Here is an 18,563-nt window from a genome sequence, read left to right on the forward strand (position 1 = left end):
AGGAGCGCCGACGCCGTGGACCGTCGGCCGATGAAGATGCGCCGCTTACCTGCTCGTCGGTGCCGATGCGCGTCGGCGGGAAAGCTCGAACGGAGGGAGAATGGTGACGGGAGTTGGGGCGGTGAGGGAGGGGCTAAATAGGGGTGGACTCGGCGGGAGGTGAGCCGAAATCCTCCCGCCGATTTTTCGGCGACGCGGGCAAGCTCGCGCCATCTCCCCTGCTCGCACGAGGGGAGAAGCGTGTCGCCCTCCCCTGCCTCGCACGAGCCAGGCTCGCGAGCTACTGCCGATTCGAGCGTTTCCCCTGGGCCTGGCCTGGACCTGCTTTAAGTTCCGTGCGATGCGGGCCGCACAGTGAAAGCAGTCAACCAAACGGGCCATTTTCTTCCCGCGCGGGCCAGGCTCGGCCTAATGTGGACAACCAAACACGCCCAACAAGGCCGGACACGTCCGAGACACTGCCTCTAATGCTCGGGCCCACTCGTCAGCCTCTAAAACAAGCGTGGTAGCAACTCACGCCACGACCTGCCCCCCGTTCTCTGCCTCTGCCACGATTCGCAATACAGATCACGGCCGCGGCGACCAGCAGAAATCGGTATCCGAAGCGGGCGAGCCAAACCAGCGCAAACCCCAAATCCCCAATCCGAGCTGCCCTCTCCCCCCTGAGGTAAGATCCATTCACGATCTCCGTGCCAGATACTCCAGATCGATTTCTGCAGCAATTTCCCACAATTTTGTCTGACTTTTTATCGGGGGGTCGATCGGATACGATTCGATTCGATCAGATGGCGGCGGTCTGGATGGCGTTGGCGGTGATGCTGGTCGCTGCTGCTCAGGTGGCGGTGGCTGCCCCGGTGACGGCGCCGGCCTTCCTCTGGGCGCCCAAGAACTACGGGTAAGTAGCTGAGCGCACTATGATTCGCATCTCTGCCGTGTTAGATGTGATACGTTCTTGTAAAGCTGGAGGAATTTTACCCTGGAATTCTGCTTCGATCTGAAACTATTGCAAGTTGGTGGATTAACAACTGTTGGGGCGTAATGACATGATTCATGCAGCTCTTTTTTCATGAAAGTGGTACCATGTTTGCTTCATACAACTATTCTGACATGAAATCAGTATAAGCCTACAAGTTGATTCCGCCAAGTCACCTCAAGTATGTTACTTGAAGGCCTCTCACCTTTACCCTATGGTGTATCTGTATGCTGTGGAATAGCACGTTTCATTGGAAGGCAATCAGGATGTTACCTCAAGATTGATATCCACATCCTCTAAAAAAAGATTGGTATCTACATTGTCACAGTAGATTTATGTCATCTGCATTTCTCTCCAACCATAATTGTGTATGTTCATACAGCTACCCGTGGAAAAATCAATCTCTAGATCTTTACTTAGTGCAAACATTAATTCACTCATCCTTGTGACAATGTTCAATTTGCGGAGTGTAGAGTAGGGTAGTTTGAAGAAAATTTTCCCTACTTCTGAAGCGGAAGGCTGGAGGATTGATGGTATCTGGTGATGAAACCCACTCTACATAGCCACACATTTTGCTCGTGTAGACTACTAAGAATAGTGATCTATGAGTATAAACCCTGGATGAAGGAGCGACAGAACAGAGTTTATTGGTGGCTTCAGGACCCTTGTTCAACTTGTATGCAGGCCACTCCCTAGCCCTGTTCACATTAAGAGAGCAGATGCTGAGCATCAGTTCTTAGGGAAAGTTGCACTTGCATAGTGAACATTGGCTTCTGTCCAATCACACTGTCTGCACATATTTTTATACCTGAACTAGAAACATGTAGTTCCATTTTTCTCTGATTTCTTGTGGAATGTCTCTGTCCTCGAAGTTCAAAGAAACTTGAAACCCTGATTTCCATCAGACATGACATTGGCCTTCTCCTGAGATGTATCTCATACATCTCCAGTAACTTAGGTCACATGTTGCTCCTTGTTGTTCTTAGTGCAGGTGATGCATATCGTACATCTCTGGTGTTCCTGATCAGTTTTACTCCTGGATTTTTTGGTTGCTCGTTGACTAATTCCAAGTTTTCATTTTGTGACATTTATGCATTCAGTTACTTACCAATGAAGTACAATTATATGAGTTCAATTTTAATATATTTGTCGTCCTTCCAGTAATAGTAGCTTACATAACATTACCATTATCTCCAGACTCAGTCCCAATGAGGTTAAAGAAGTAGTCCACTATCAGACAATCTCCCCAAAGAGCTTAGCTGATTCTGTTCTTGAGGAAGGTGGCTGGTCAAACCTGGTGGTGAGTTCCCCTCCAATATCCCAATTGGAATTTAAGTTGACACCCAGCTTTATTGAAATGTGAGTTCTTTGTATGCACAAATTTAAACGACACACAATGTTTTGGTTTTGTTGTCAGTGTTCAAAGGATGGTCCTCAAAAGAATGTCGATGTTGCAGTCCTTTTTCTTGGATCAAAGGTACTTCACTACATCAATTTGTTACTGTTTATAAATTAGTTTTTTCATCTTTTGGGTATTCACCGGTTAGACTACATCCATACTTGATGGAAGCGGTCTCATAATCATCGATAATTGTTTATTCAAATACCTTCTTGTCGTGATATCTCAGCTAGCTGTTATTGGTCAAGTCCCAGAGGCCATTATTTTTTCTAAATTTCCCCATGCTTCAGTCTGTGTGGGAAAAAAAAAATCTTCAGCCTAGAATGTTTGACGTTAAAGATGCCATCTCTTTTGTTGCTTCATTCAGTTACACTAACCAGTGACTAATATTGTTCCCTCAGCTACAATCATCAGACATCTCTAAAGATAAACAAGTCGATCCAGCTTTAGCGGACATACTAAAGGTAGTCACAGTCATTCTTGTATTTTGACCCCCCCCCCCTCCACCCCTCACTTATCTATATGGTTTTCTATGTTTTTTCTCTGTTGTCATATAATTGCAAGCATAAAATAATTTCAAACGCCATTAATATATATACCTTTTACCAGCTATCCTTCTCAAGCTCCGAGTTTTCCATGGCATTCCCTTATGTGGCCATGTCAGACGACGAAGCATTGGAGAACTCATTGCTATCTGGATTTACTGAGAATTGTGAGGATGGTTCTGGAGGAAATCATATCACGTACACAGACACGTGTACTGCAAGCAGTGAAAGTGTGAAGAAACATCTGAACATGGATTCTGTTCAAGTAAGTTATCTTTTACATATAAAAATACTTACTTTGATATTATCTGTATATTCATTATGTATTGACAGCACATACATTCCAGGACTTGGTGAAGTCACGGATGGGAAACAACCCAAGTGGACCAACTGAGCTAATTGTCTTCTGCAGCGGTGGTTTCAAGGATAATGCAAAAACAGAAGGTTGGGTAAAGTAACTAGGTTTAGTTCCATCACCTTCAACTGTACAACTTTAACCTGTGTTCCACTTCCTTACTTCAGGACAGTTGCTTTTGGATCTGGTTTCTGTTCTTGACAAGTCTGGGGCAAAATACACAGTTCTTTACGCTTCTCAACCCTATGGTTTGCTGGAGAATCCTTCGGACCTGCCATTAGCCAGGTATCTTGCAGAGAAGACCAATACAACTAAACCTGTCCTAGAGAAATGCGATGGAGAGTGCCAATTAAAATCAACTCTCCTGGAAGGAGTTTTTGTGGTAAGTTGGTACTCGCACTCTGTTTTGTGTATTCCAAATTATGCCGTGGAGTTTGTCCTCTTCATCTGTATAAACTGCAGTATGTAGATCACAGTTGTTTGTATCCTTGCATAATTCATTCACATTTTTCTGTAATCTGCAGGGTGTAGTGCTGCTTATCATCTTGATATCAGGACTTTGCTGCATGATGGGGATCGATACTCCATCAAGGTTTGAGGCTCCCCAGGATTAACCTTGGTCTGATTTTGAAGCAAACCCGATGTGGATGGCCAGTGTTTGTTACCCTGCGCAGTGGATATAGTTAGCTTCCTTTTCAAAGGTGCCTTGCTTGTGTATTTTCTAAGCCAAACTTCAGCCTAGTGACCAATTTTTTGGTGTATTATTATTGCATTCTAAACCCACGGAGATTTGAGCCTTTGCAAACTACTACATGCGCAAGGCTAATGTTGTACTATCAAACCAGAACTGTTTCCAGTTTTCTCTGTGAATAGGCTGGAATTCAGGAAGCCAATAATAAGATGGCACTACTGTCCATCTAATAAAATCTAGTTATTTTTTTAGTAGTCATAACTTGAAGCACATCAATTTCTTGGGTGATTGGGACACAAGGCTACTTTTGGAGCATTGCTCCTTTCTAGGTTGCACCGCTGAGGATGTGTAACTGTCAGCTAGACTTACCGCGCAAGTGATTACATGATTGAGATTGGAGTAGTGATCGCTCTGCTTTGCTTCATTTAAAACGATGGATAGTCGGGTGATGCTCCAGTATCTTTTCCTCTTGTGTCAATTTGTCCTTTATGCTTGCTATAGGTCTTGTCTTGGCTTAGCACTCAAGTGAGTAGAAAATTGTGGCAATCCCTTTATATATGGTTTAACGCGTGTTACATTTTGTCCTTTATAACGCAAAGGAAACACAACTGAAATTTCGCGAGCATATAGATTGCGTGGCGTTATATCGCGTTTCATATCTCAACTTGCTTGGGGCAAAAGGATTAGTTGTTGTTGTATATTGCTTACTGTTGTGCCATTCCTTGCTGATGCGACATTTTTGTTCTCGACCTACATATTCTCATAGTCAGGCCGAGACACGCGTCATTGCGTATCCCTGATCCCCATGATGACAGTAGTATAATGTCTATCCGCTGAGCCTGACGTTGGCGAATGAGATGTGTTTTCAGTATAGTCGGTACCGGCGACGTACTGGCCCATACATAGGCTGCCAAGTCAGTGCGTGTTGGTCTCTTGGGAGCCATGCCACTGCCAGTGTATAGTATAGCCTGCAAAACATAACTTGGAAGAAAGGTCTTTGACGTTTGCGGATTGTCGTGAGCAGTTTTTCCTTTCTGAAATAAATAAACCTGCTTACGTAGCAAGACCCTAGGGGCCGGGGATGCGTATGATGAGTTAGTTATGTACCTACCTTGGGCATCTACAGAAGCATGATACTATTGCTGATCTAGTATCGCCACGGAGTGGAGTAATTGGAAGTGATGGATCTTCCAACGAAATTTTAGCCGCTCTCCTGCAATATTTTTTTAAAAAAAGTGCAAGAGGTCTCAGTAGGCATTGCTCGATCCTAAGAGCATCTCCAGCCGTTGGCCCTCCCAGGACGCATAAAAATCGCCCCCTGGAGGCGAGCCGGCGATACAATCGGCGCTGGGGGCTGTTTTGCGCCCAGTCATCGCCCCCAGCTCGCTCCCAGGCGCCGATATTGACCCACTTTTCAGCCCCCTTTCGGCGAATAAAGGGCCCATATGGGCGAGAGTAGGCCCATATTCGGCGTGATTCGCCATGACTCGGCGTTCAATTATCAACATAAATATTTTTTTATCACATATTTCATCACAGAAAAATCAAATACTTCAACAAAATAGTACAACAACAAATAGTTCAATACAAATTATATAGTTCAATAAATAAAAACTCATATTTCATCGCACGTCGCGCCCGGCGTCGCCCTTGAGCCCCCATAGGTGCTCCACCAGATCATGCTGCAGCTGATGATGCACATGTGGGTCTCGGATCTCCTGACGCATACTGAGATAGGCAGTCCAGGTTGCCGGTAGCTGGTGATCAACTTCGGCTAGAGGGCCTTGCCTGTAGTATGATTCAGTGTCAAACACTGGGTCTTCTTGCTCGCTTTCGATGATCATGTTGTGCAAGATGACCCAGCAAGTCATGACCTCCCACATTTGATCTTTCGACCAGGTCCGAGCAGGGTATCGGACAACAGCAAATCGAGATTGGAGCATACCAAATGCCCGCTCGACATCCTTCCTGCAAGCCTCCTGAATCTTCGCAAACCAGGCGTTCTTACCTCCTGGCACAGGGTTTGAGATGGTCTTCACAAATGTCGACCATCTCGGATAGATGCCATCAGCTAGATAGTACCCCTTGTTGTAGTGCCGCCCATTTATCTTGAAGTTCACCGGAGGAGAATGACCTTTAACAAGCTTGGCAAAGACAGGAGAGCACTGCAGCACGTTGATGTCATTGTGAGTTCCTGGCATACCAAAGAAGGAGTGCCAAATCCAGAGGTCCTGTGTGGCCACCGCCTCAAGTACCACACTGCAACCGCCTTTGGCGCCTTTGTGCATCCCCTGCCAAGCAAATGGGAAATTCTTTCATTTCCAATGCATGCAGCCGATGCTTCCAAGCATCCTAGGAAATCCTCTTGCTGCATTCTGTGCTAGGATCCGAGCTGTGTCTTCCGCATTGGGTGTTCTCAAGTATTGCGGTCCAAACACTGCCACCACTGCCCGACAGAATTTGTAGAAACACTCTATGCTGGTGGACTCGGCCATGCGCCTGAAGGAAATATGCCCTAGAGGCAATAATAAAGTTATTATTTATTTCCTTATATCATGATAAATGTTTATTATTCATGCTAGAATTGTATTAACCGGAAACATAATACATGTGTGAATATATAGACAAACAGAGTGTCACTAGTATGCCTCTACTTGACTAGCTCGTTAATCAAAGATGGTTATGTTTCCTAGCCATAGACATAAGTTGTCATTTGATTAACGAGATCACCTCATTAGGAGAATGACGTGATTGACTTGACCCATTCCGTTAGCTTAGCACTCGATCGTTTAGTATGTTGCTATTGCTTTCTTCAAGACTTATACATGTTCCTATGACTATGAGATTATGCAACTCCCGTTTACCGGAGGAACACTTTGTGTGCTACCAAACGTCACAACGTAAATGGGTGATTATAAAGGTGATCTACAGGTGTCTCCAAAGGTACTTGTTGGGTTGGCGTATTTCGAGATTAGGATTTGTCACTCCAATTATCGGAGAGGTATCTCTGGGCCCACTCGGTAATGCACATCACTATATGCCTTGCAAGCATTGTGACTAATGAGTTAGTTGCGGGATGATGTGTTACGGAACGAGTAAAGAGACTTGCCAGTAACGAGATTGAACTAGGTATCGAGATACCGACGATCAAATCTCGGGAAAGTAACATACCGGTGACAAAGGGAACAACGTATGTTGTTATGCGGTCTGACCGATAAAGATCTTCGTAGAATATGTGGGAGCCAATATGGGCATCCAGGTCCCGCTATTGGTTATTGACCGGAGACGTGTCTCGGTCATGTCTACATAGTTCTCGAACCCGTAGGGTCCGCACGCTTAACGTTACGATGACAGTTTTATTGAGTTTTGATGTATTGAAGGAGTTCGGAGTCCCGGATGAGATCGGGGATATGACGAGGAGTCTCGAAATGGTCGAGACGTAAACATCAATATATTGGACGACTATATTCGGACTTCGGAAAGGTTCCGAGTGATTCGGGTATTTTTCGGAGTACCGGAGAGTTACGGGAATTCGTATTGGGCCTTAATGGGCCATATGGGAAAGGAGAGAAAGGCCTCAAAAGGTGGCCGCGCCCCTCCCCATGATCTGGTCCGAATTGGACTAGGGAAGGGGGGCGCCCCCTTCCTTCTTTCTCCTTTCCCCTTCCCTTCTCCTACTCCCACAAGGAAAGGAGGAGTCCTACTCCCAGTGGGAGTAGGACTCCCCCCTATGGCGCGCCTCTCCCCTTGGCCGGCTGCCTCCCCCTTGCTCCTTTATATACGGGGGCAGGGGGGCACCCCAGAGACACAACAATTGATCCTTGAGATCTCTTAGCCGTGTGCGGTGCCCCCTTCCACCATATTACACCTCGATAATACCGTTGCGGAGCTTAGGCGAAGCCCTGCGTCGGTGGAACATCATCATCGTCACCACGCCGTCGTGCTGATGAAACTCTCCCTCAACACTCGGCTGGATCGGAGTTCGAGGGACGTCATCGAGCTGAACGTGTGTAGAACTCGGAGGTGCCGTACGTTGGGTACTTGATCGGTCGGATCATGAAGACGTACGACTACATCAACCGCGTTGTGATAACGCTTCCGCTGTCGGTCTACGAGGGTACGTGGACAACACTCTCCCCTCTCGTTCCTATGCATCACCATGATCTTGCGTGTGCGTAGGAATTTTTTTGAAATTACTACGTTCCCCAACAGCGCCCATAGTCGTCGAGTGAATCACCGGGAGCTCCGTATGCAAGCATCCTCATCGCCGTCGTGCACTTCTGGATCGAGGTGAATCCAAGTTTGCCGGTGCAATCCATCTTGCACTTGAAGTAGTTGTCGAACTCCCGGATGGAATTCACAATCCTGAGGAAGAGCTTTCGGCTCATCCGATAACGGCGCCGAAATATTTTGTCGCCGTGAAGTGGAGCATCGGCGAAGTAGTCGGAGTAGAGCATGCAGTACCCTTCGAGACGATGCCAGTTCTTTGCTTTCACCCGCCCCGGCGCCGAGCCACCTCGCCGCGGCTTTTCATTTCTCGCCAGCAGCTGGGCGAGGGCGGCGAGCACCATGAGCTACTCTTCTTCCTGGACGTCGGCCTCGGTTTCCTCCTCCAGCAGCGCGGCGAGCGCTTCCTTGTCATCCGAGTCCATCGCCGAGGCAGGCAAATCGCCGAACACCTTGCGCCCGGTGGGCGTGCACCCGCCGCTAAACTGCCCCTTCGCGGCCGGAAACGGCGGCCAGAAACGCCCAGCTGCTGTTGGAGGGGCTACCGCGGCGAACCTCTGCTATTTTTCCGGCGGGGAATGGCTATCTAGTGGTGAAGGGCGGCGGGCGGCGCCGGGATATAGCTAGTGGCGGCCGAGGGTGCGGGGGTGGGAGGCGAGTCGGGGAAGAAAATCTTGACTTTTCACCTGACGGTGTGGGCCAGCCGCGCTTTTCCCTTGCGCCGGAGCCCCCGATCGCCCCAGTGCGCCGGGTTCGGTCTGCGGCTGCCGGGCGGAAAAAAGGGCCGAACCGGCGCTTTTCGTCGTCTTGGGGGCGCGACTGGGGCGTTTTTTTGGCGCCGGCGCCGAAAAAGTGGCCTGGGGGGCCTGTTGGAGGCGCGGCTGGAGATGCTCTAAGGCTAGTCATAGTGGGGAGTAACTTAGACTAGTAACATGCATATGTTACTACTCTATATTACTACCACTAGTAGATAAGAGGGCTTTGGTTCAGGCCGGGTCAGCCCATTAGTCCCAGTTCAGTCCAGAACCGGGACCCATGGGGGCACTGGTCCCGGTTCGTGAGGCCAGGGGCCTGCCGGGCCTCGTGGGGGCATTGGTCCCGGTTCGTCTGGCCCCTTTGGTCCCGGTTGGTGGGACGAACCGGGACCAATGGGCCTCGCTCCTGGCCCACCACCATTGGTCCCGGTTGGTAGCTTGAACCGGGACCACAGGCTGCCCTTTAGTATCGGTTCATGCCACGAACCGGGACCAATGAGGTGCCTATATACCCCTCGCCCGCGAGCAGAGCACTCCAGTGCTCTGTTTTTCTCTGGCCGGCGAGGGGAGGGCTTTGTGGTGCTCTAGCTCACCTCCTATGCACATGAGGTGTTCGATGAAATTCCCGAGCCACACTAGTTAAGCTTTCTCCCCTCGAAGCTCGACCTCAAAGCTCCATTTTCCTCGAGATTTGTCTAGGTTAGCGGCCCGTCACGTCCCAATCCCGTCTTCACCGCCGTCGATCGCCCGCGCCGATCTCGTCGCCGGCACCACCGTGGTGAGCCTCCTGTTCTTATCTTCTTTCTAAAAGAAAAAATTCTTACTTTAGATGTATGGTTTAATTAATTAGATGCTCTGGAGAGCTATATGTTGTTAGATGAGAACTATGTATGTACTTTGGTTTTAATGTGATGATGAACTTCTATTAATTTGGTCACTTAATTATCTATTCATGATGTTCTGTAATGGTTTTTGACACACTTAATTATATATAATGCACGCAGATGAACCGGCAATGGATGTACGGTGACAGACACACCTCCGAGTAGCCAATGACAACAGTGGATCTGAAAAATCTTGGGTACACTAACGAACCGTTCGTCCTAGCCAATGATGTGGCACAGGTTATCTATGTGAAGGACATGTCTATCAAACCGAGAAAAAGAAAAGATAAGGAAGCGAATACATCATACGATGAGCCAAAGCGCCACATAGTTCTTTCAGGAAAAAGGGACATCGTGGGAGTGGAGAGCAAGACAGACATGTTTGAAGATTATGAAAAGTTTCATGAAATTCCTCCCTTCAAAGTCAAGGCTGACCCAAGCATCCTGATAAACGATGAAGATTATCCATGGTTACGGCGCAATAAGCAAATGACACAAGCGAAGAAAAAGTAAAGACTTTCTCCTGCAACTATTATGATGATACCATGCCAACTTTGTAACAGACGAGTATGATACCATTGTCCGTTTTTTACACGAAGTGCATCCAGTTTTTGCCGTAACCCTCTCAACTTTCTTGCACATGCTATGTGGATGAAATGATGATACCATGCCAACTTTCAACCTTTTCAGAGTTCATTTGAAATGCTTTTCAATTTCAGGGTCTTATAGCTCAAATGCATGAAAAATAACAAATGAAGTCAGAAAGGGTTGAAAATTGATGATGTGGCTTTGAATGGTGCATTTTGAACACACAAAAAGTCAGGAGTTCAAATAAGTTTAAAAAATGAAATCCCTTTGTAACAGACGAGTTTCCGTATGAAATCCTGATACTTCGAAAGAGATTGTCCGTTTTGTACACGAAGTGCATCCAGTTTTTGCCGTAACCCTCTCAACTTTCTTGCACATGCTATGTGGATGAAATGATGATACCATGCCAACTTTCAACCTTTTCAGAGTTCATTTGAAATGCTTTTTAATTTTAGGGTCTTATAGCTCAAAATAATCAGTAAATGCATGAAAAATAACAAATAAAATAAATAAGTAATTAGAAACAAAATAATATAAACTTTAATAAAATATATAAGTAGAAACAAAATAAAATAAACTTTAATAACATAAATAAAATTTATGAAACTAAAATTATCAAAGTATTTTCTGTTCAAAACATTATAAGCAACCTCTAGTATTATTGAAACTAAAATTATATAAAATTGATGCAACTAAAATTATCGAAGTATTTTCTGTTCAAAATCATTGAAAGCAAAAAGAATTTTCATAAAGAACTTTTTTTGTTAGAAACTTTAATAGCAAAAAGAATTATCATAAAGTAAAATAAATAAGTAATTAGAAACAAAATAAAATAAAATAAATAAGTTTTTTGTTGTAAGTAGAAACAAAATAAAATAAATAAAGCAAAAAAGAAAACAAAAAAATAGGCAAAAAATAAAAAATATGCCACCTACTGGGCCACCACGGCCTGAATACGACTAGAAACCTATCGATGGGACAGGATTCAGGCCCGCAGAAGGCCCAGTAGGCCCATCAGGCATAGCAGTGACAATTAGGCCCGTAAGCCTGCAATGGAGAGGAGCTCGAGAGGGGAGCGACAGTGGGGCTTATAAACCACTGCGCGCCCCTCTCAACTAGCGAGGTGGGACTAAACTTTCGACGCGGGCGCAGCAGCACAAGGCCTTTGGTCCCGGTTGGTGGCACCAACCGATACTAAAGGGGTGCATTGGTACCGGTTCGTGGCACTAACCGGTACCAATGCCCCCCCTTTAGTCCCCGTTGGTGCCACCAAACGGGACCAAAGGCCGCCGCTTCCCGCCCTTTAGGCTGCTGAAAAGAGGCCTTTGGTCCCGGTTGGTGACACCAACCGGGACTAAAGGTGGCATTGGTACCGGTTTGTGCCACCAACCGGTACCAATGGGTTTGCTATATAAGCCAGCACTTGTGAAAATTTTGTTAGTTCTTCGATCCCTCCGACGCCGCCGCCAGGCTGCCCGAGCTCGCCGTGCCTCTGCCGCGCCCCCGACCACGCCGCCGTCGCCCCTGCCCCCCGACCACGCCGCGCGTCCTCGCCATGCCTCTGCCGCACCCCCGACCCGCCCCGTCGCCGCCGTCGCCGCCCTCTGCCCCGTCGATGCCATCGCCCCTGCCCCGACCACGCCGCCGTCGCCCCTGCCCCCCGACCACGCCGCGCGCCCTCGCCGTGCCTCTGCCGCGCCCTCGACCCGCCCCGTCGACGCCGTCGCCGCCTTCTGCCCCGTCGACGCCATCGCCCCTGCCCCGACCACGCCGCCGTCGCCCCTGCCCCGACCACGCCGCCGTCGCCGCCCTCTACACCGACGTCGGCGCCGTGCCTCTGCCCCTGCCCCGACCACGCCGCACCTCTCCTTGGTCAGGCCGGCGCCGCCCACCCTATCCTCTCCTCTGATTATATGTCCTTTTTTTAGATTTTTTGTTCATATATATGATGATTTGTTTTTTGCATTTATATAAAAATGTATATATGTATGTATGTTCTCTGTGCATATAAAAGTTAGATTTTTAATACATTTGGGTACATTTTAGGTTAGTTTTATCTATATATGTTCTCTGATTTAGTACATTTTAGGTTAGTTTCATTTTTAGAAAAGTTTTATATATTTAGGAAAAGAAGGAAGAGAAGGAAGAAGGAAGAAGAAGAAAAAGTTTTATATATGCAAAAGTTACATTTTTAGAAAAGTATTATATATCTAGCTAGGAAGATAATGAAGAAGAAGAAAAAGAAGGAGAGGAAAAAGGAAAATAAGAAGAAGAAAAAAGAAGAAAAAGAAGAGGAGAAGAAGAAAGGAATAGAGGAGAAGAAGAGAAAATAGAATATTCTATTTTCTCTTCCTCTTCTCTATTCCTTTCTTCTTCTCCTCTTTTTTCTTCTTCTTTTTTTCCTTCAATCTTCTCCTCTATTAATATCTTCTTCTCCTCTTTTTATTTCTTCTTCGTCTTCTTATTTTTTATCAGATATGTCGTTGTCGATATACCCCGTGTCCCGATAACTTCAACACGAGGGGGGGGGGTTCGACCTACCCCCTCCCCGATAACATTATTTTCCCATGTATGTATGTCGTCGTTGTCGATATAACCCCCTCCCGGATAACTTCGACCGTGATAACTTATACCACGGGAGCACCCCCCGGCCCTCTCGCTCGACCAAAACTCTCGAAGACACCCAAACCCTAGAAAAAACGATGTCGGTCTCCTACCCCCTCCCGCCGCGCCCCTACCCTTGAAGCGTTGCCGAGGCCACCCCAAACCCGGAATAAGCTAGGTCTACGTTTGCACTAATATATCCACCTGCTGTCATGTTTGTGTAATAATTGCCATGTTGTAATATTTGCAGAAACAATGGAGCACGGACGAGATGAGGAAGCAAAAGAGGTGTTGGGGGACATAATCTTAGCGGGAGGTGATGTCTTGTCGTATCTTAACGACAATGATGGTCTGGAAGAACAGGGTGAAGAAGCAGGCTACGGTGATCGAAGAGTGGAGGAGGAAAGACATGATTATGATGGCTCCGGTGACCCAATGCTGGTGCAAGAAGGAGCCCGTGGTGACGGCTCCGATGACCGAACAGAGCCCGGCCAGGTAAATATATTAGTTAAGCCTGTGCTGACTAGCTAATTGATGCATTCATTGTTTTGGTATGTACACATATTAATTAACTCTCATCTTTCTTCCTTTTTCTAGCCTTTCGGATCGAGCACAACTTCAGTAAAGAGACGAGGCCCGAAGAGAAAGTTGCGCTCGGATGAAAGGTTTGAGATCACAGCAATCGCGCGCGACGGCCAACCGATTGAACCCATCCGAACAAAGGAAGCATTTGCTGCTCAGTGCGGGGTTCTTGTTAGGGACAAGATCCCGATCAGCATCCACCAATGGTATAAGCCTAAGAAGGAAGACCCTGAGTTGTCTTATGTCAATGATATGCAGAAAGATGATCTTTGGACTGAGCTGAAGGCAAATTTCACCCTACCGCCAGAGGAGGATCCGGAGAAGCCAGTTAAAGAGCAATTAATCAAGTCTCATGCTCTTAAGAAGATGGCAGACCTATTTAGGAGGTGGAAGAATGAGCTGAAAACGTTTGTCGACAAAGAAGAGACACCAGAATTCATCGGCAAATATGAGAAGATCAGAGATCACTAGCCCGCATTTGTGGCCCACAAGACATCGGAAAAGAGTAAGAAGTTGTCAGCGACAAACAAGAAAAATGCTGCGAAGAAGAAGCTTCACCATCGCACGGGGTCAGGTGGCTACCTCAAAGCCCGGCCTAAGTGGGCCAAGGCTGAGAATGATCTGCTTGATAAAGGGATCGAACCAGAGACAATGAACTGGCCAGACCGTTGCCGGACTTGGTTCTTCGGGGCTGGCGGAACCTTGGACCCTGTATTAGGGAAGTGCGTTTGGACGGACGAGCAAATGCATATTCCAGTCAAGAGGCTTCAGCACTATATCGATGCAGCGCAGCAAGGGACGTTCGTTCCAGACAGAGAGAACGACGAGCTCACAATGGCCATCGGGAATCCTGAGCACCCTGGACGGACACGAGGCACGCCAGGCTCCGTTCCATGGAAGGCTGGTTTTCCGGACGCAGGCGGTTACAAATGCCAGGAGAGGAGAAAAAAGTGGAGCAGACCCAAATTCAGAAGCTGCACGAAAGGGTTCAAGCGCTAGAGGAACGAGACGTGGCTCGCAGCAAGCGACCTGCCGAAACTACCCCCGAAGCTACCCCGCCATCTCAGCGGAGAAGCAGCGTGGCTTCCACCGAGCTGCTTCAGCCGAAGCATGTCTTGACGGCTCCTGCTAGCTACCCCGTGGATGCTATCATGGAGTCTCAACATTGCCACCTTATGACGCAATGGCAGAACTTCAAAGTCAAGGCGGATGTCGGCTCTGTTCGACCTCCTGAACCCGGCGCAACTTTTCACTGTCGTCCGATTCCAGAAGGATATGCTAGGGTGACGGTGGACGAAATAACGGAGGGATTTGAGGACCTCCAGCTTGACCACCCTACCGGTGAAGGGGAGACTCAGTTGGGTCCTGCTCTGAAGACTCCATGCCTATGGCGGAAGGAGCTCATCAACCTTCCGAACTGGACGCCTCCGCCTCCTCCTCCTCCTCCGGCGAGTAAGGGCACTCCGCCTCCTCCTCCGGCGAGTGATCAGGGCACTCAGCCTCCTTCTCCGGCGCGTGGCGGCACTCCGCCTCCTCCTCCGGCGAGTGATCAGGGCACTCAGCCTCCTTCTCTGGCGCGTGGCGGCACTCCGCCTCCTTCTCCGCCTGCGCCAGCGCGCCCGAGCAGCCAGCCTCCTCCTTCTCCGCCTCGTCAGCAAGGGCGGAAGAGACCCGCCGCCGCTCCGGCTACTCCGGCGTGTCGTAGTCCTTCTCCTCCGCCTCATAAGCAAGGAAAAAAGACAGTCGCAGCCGCTCCACCTGCTCTGCCGGCGTCTAGCAGTACAGCCAGAGGCGGGAGGCAATACAGATTCGGTCTTTCTCTGAAGACTCCAGAGAAGTTACCATACGAGAGGACTGAGGAGGAAACCACGAAGATCGTGTGAGCCGAAGTGACGAACTTATTTGAAGGGGTGAAAGCAAAGAAACATCCACCTCCGGAGGAGAAGGTAGATCCGGTGAAAGCGAAGCGCACTCTGGCTGCCCTGACAAAACCACCAAAGTCTCCGCCAAAAGGCAACTATGAGCGCATTATTGCAAAGACATTTGTCGAAGCGGAGCGGCCGGGAAGTACTGTCAGTGATCAAAGGTTAAAAGAACAACGAGCTGGGAAAAAAATTGCCCAGCTCGGCGAACAAGCGAACCAATCGTGCCCCCCGCTCAAGGTGTCTAGCGACATCGTCGCTAATGATCCGAGGATGGTGCCCGGTTATAGCAATCTTGGAGATTACCTGCCCGACGATGTACATTATGATTTCTTGGAGGTGGACGAACACAAATACCATTACGGGAAGCCTCTCGTCAAAGATGAAAGGTCTCTAACAACGATGATGCGAAGATTACATGATTGGTACATGAAAACCTGCAGAGAGTCTGGGGGGAGGAATACTTTGACGCTGAGAGTTAAAGAGGAGCATGACCTCGTTGGAATTGAAATGTTGAATGTTCCATTTGAGGAGTTCTTCCAGTTTTTCAATCAAAATGCCCTCGATAAATCAACGATCACTTGCTACTTTCTGTAAGTAGTACTACTTCTGTCATTAAGTCTCTCTATATAGGTCAGCTCTTTCATTGCATGTATTTATAATTATCCTCACTATATTATGCAGATTGAAGATCGCCGAATTGAAGAAAAGACAAATCGGTGATATTGGATTCATTAACACAAATCTCATAGATGCAACTGAGGTTAAATATCATGCCGAAAATACCGAGGCCAACTTGCTACGATCGTTGGTAATAAATGAAAACAAAGATATAATACTCTTTCCTTACAACTTCAAGTGAGTGTTACTGTCTTGTGCATATTCGGTTTCCCTTATTAGTCCAGGTTATAGTAATGTAATTGATGATTTATGCATGCGTGCGCAGCTTCCACTATATTCTCCTAGAGATTAAGCTTGAGCAGGGACTAGTAACCGTCTTAGACTCGAGACGAAAAGATCCCCAGGACTATGCGGACATGACTCAAATGCTCGAGAAGTAAGTTAAATCGATCATTATTCACCATATCAGCAACTTTGTTCATTTCCTGATATCAAGTAATTGTTTTCTTTGTCTGGCAGGGTTTGCAGAAAATTCACCAAAAAAGCTCCGGGACTGTCGAAGAAGCTGCAATTTAGACACCCGAAAGTAAGTACGCATGTTCCGGGCATCTCCTAGTGATTCAAGCGCTAGTTTCATCAATACCATTTAGCATGCTTGCTTATCAGTTTGATTGACCTCTATTTCTTGTAAAGTGGTTGTGGTAGGAACAAGGGAATGATTTCTGTGGATACTACGTTTGCGAGCAGGGCCGGCCCTGATGGGGGCAGGGGGGCGGCCGCCCCGGCCCCCAATATCTTGGGCCCCCCTCCTACCTGGCCTGCTTACATACGTACGTTAGTGATCTGGGCCTTGCTGGATGAGGCGAAGAAAAATGCAAACTGGGCTTCATGGAACCGTGCAAGTACGTGCTTTGGCAGCCTAACCGTACATTACACACGTACTATTGATCCATCCGATGGATCTAGGTTTGCGTATGGATTGCCGGCCCTCGTCTCTATCTCCACTAATCGTGATTTGTGAAGTCGCCTGAGCCACCGAGCGCTGGCCGCCGCCCGCCGCCCACCAGCGGACGCAGCAGAATGCCCACCGCGCATAGGCTACCTCGGTCCTTGCCATACACACCATCGTTGATTTCAAATAAGGTAGCTTATGTCTTAGTGATTTGGTCTTATCTTCTGCCCTAGAATTTTTCCATAAGACCTTGTGTTAAGTTTTTAATTAGTACTTGTCTCTTCTAAATTTCAGATCTACTATGTCCGATGGTGAGAAAAAAGAGATGAGAAAATTATTTGATGAGTTGATAGTATCACAGAGATCGTTGTGGATGAGAAAACTAATGCTAATCAAGAGACGATGACCATATAGAAGTCAATGTTGACATCATGGAATGTTTGAAGAAAATTCTAAGGTAATCTATAAATGTTCTTGGTAACATTTCATGTATGAAGAAAATATTTGATATACTTATTATTTCATCTATCTCTATATATACTATCTAAAAGAATGAGGTTATGTATTATGTTTGTCCTTCGTTTAACCTTTCTACGTCCTCGCGCCTGTTTTTGTTTATCTCTCTCCCATCTTTGATCCTCAACTGTCCCAATGTTTTATTAACTTATTACCATCTCTACTATTTATAAAGAACGCAATGTTCCGTCTTAAGTTTATCCTTAGTCCAACCTCCCTATGCCTCCTCCTTATTTTGATTTTTTTTCTTTCATATTTGGTTTTCCCACAATTTTTTTCTCAAAACCGCCTCAACTAACCCATGTTTTATTGACTTACTGTTTGGTAAGCTAATAAGTGTCTTCGTTGTAGTGCAAAAAAAATTATCTAGTATGCTAATAAAAGGGCCCCGGATTTTAGTTTCGCCCCGGGCCCCCGAAATCTCAGGACCAGCCCTGTTTGCGAGTCCATCCGCTACACGACCTGTGAGCGGGGCTACTCTGACGAACAATATGAAGTGCGTAAGCAATAATATTCACAATTTTATTTTATTACCATCATTTGTGTTGAGTTTCATTTATTCATATATATATGTATTGACTCCTTCTTCAAATTAGATCTTTCGGATGCGGGATGAACTCCTACCACCAGATCGTATGCGAGCAATTCAAGAGGAATTGGCGGCATTCTTCCTTGACCACGTGATCGCTGAAAACGGAGAATACTATGTGGACCCTGTGTACATATATAATTAGGAGATTATATTGTAAGAGATAATTATTATATATATGTAGCCGGTAGTGTCGGATAGATATACGAGAACTTGTTGTTCGACCAATCTCTCGGAGAAGGAGAGGTGGTCGATATCACTTCTCTCTGTATGCATATATATGTTCATGACGATCTTCTGTTTCCTTCATTTGCTTACTAGCTAGCTTGTCTAGTCCTCTCTATACGTATATAGTACGTA

General features: G+C 47.0%; 1 non-coding gene across 1 annotated transcript; it reads left to right on the top strand.

Moving 5' to 3' along the window:
- The first annotated feature begins 488 nt into the window (after positions 1-488).
- LOC109752500 (uncharacterized) lies at positions 489-4,214 on the top strand. The gene is made up of 9 exons (XR_005757001.3): positions 489-667; positions 786-895; positions 2,171-2,273; positions 2,391-2,450; positions 2,774-2,836; positions 2,982-3,182; positions 3,265-3,361; positions 3,440-3,654; positions 3,797-4,214. It is a non-coding gene; the product is annotated as an uncharacterized protein (transcript).
- Positions 4,215-18,563: the final 14,349 nt, after the last annotated feature.

Source organism: Aegilops tauschii, chromosome 5, assembly GCF_002575655.3.
Source record: "Aegilops tauschii subsp. strangulata cultivar AL8/78 chromosome 5, Aet v6.0, whole genome shotgun sequence".
NCBI lineage: Eukaryota > Viridiplantae > Streptophyta > Magnoliopsida > Poales > Poaceae > Aegilops > Aegilops tauschii.